We start from the raw sequence: 811 nt of genomic DNA, 5'->3' as shown, positions 1-811 counted from the left end.
GGCGGCGGCGGTTGAGTAGGGGAATCGAGGGTGCGGGCGGTCGGCGGCGGCGGCCGGTGGACCGGATCTGGCGAGGTGGGATAGCGATCGAGATGGAGGGGGATCGAGGTGGGATAGCGATCGAGATGGAGGGGGATCGAGATCGAGGTGGGATAGCGATCGAGATGGAGTGGGACCGGATCTGGCGAGGTGGGATAGTGTCCATGAAATTAAAAAATATTCATGATAGTTCAAAAAGTGCCCATGAAATACAATCGAGAAATGAAGTCTACGATTTAAATACAATCAATCTTAGCTAGCTATCTCTTCACAATCTTCTTGCCCTTCTTTTTCGCAAATGGAGTTCTTCTATGGAACGGACGTCCTTTAGGTAGGGTGGTCCTGCTTCTTCTTGTGGTGTATGCTGCTACTTCATCATCGTCGTCATGTTCGATCCTCGGGTCGCCGTACTTGTCGAAGTCTTGCTCATTGGCTACTCCATCCATTCCGATGATCTTCCTTTTGCCTCTCCTCACGACAACACGACTGGGCTTTTGCGGGTCGGTAATGAAGAAGCATTGGTCCACTTGGGAAGCCAGTACCCATGGCTCATTTTTCGCGGTGACGTTTGCGCCCGCGGTCTTGGATTTGGCTTCGGGTATAACCATGGTGGTGAAATACCGGTCTTCTTTTATGACGTTCTTGGCCCATCTGACACGGAACATCGGGACCTTCTCTCCAGCGTAGCTCAGCTCCCAGATCTCCTCGATCCTTCCGTAGTATCTGTCCTTGTCGTTACCGGTGTAGGATTCCATCGTTACCCCGGAGTTCT

Source organism: Triticum dicoccoides, chromosome 1A (genome assembly GCF_002162155.2).
Source record: "Triticum dicoccoides isolate Atlit2015 ecotype Zavitan chromosome 1A, WEW_v2.0, whole genome shotgun sequence".
Taxonomy (NCBI): domain Eukaryota; kingdom Viridiplantae; phylum Streptophyta; class Magnoliopsida; order Poales; family Poaceae; genus Triticum; species Triticum dicoccoides.
Note: the sequence above shows the minus strand (reverse complement) of the source record.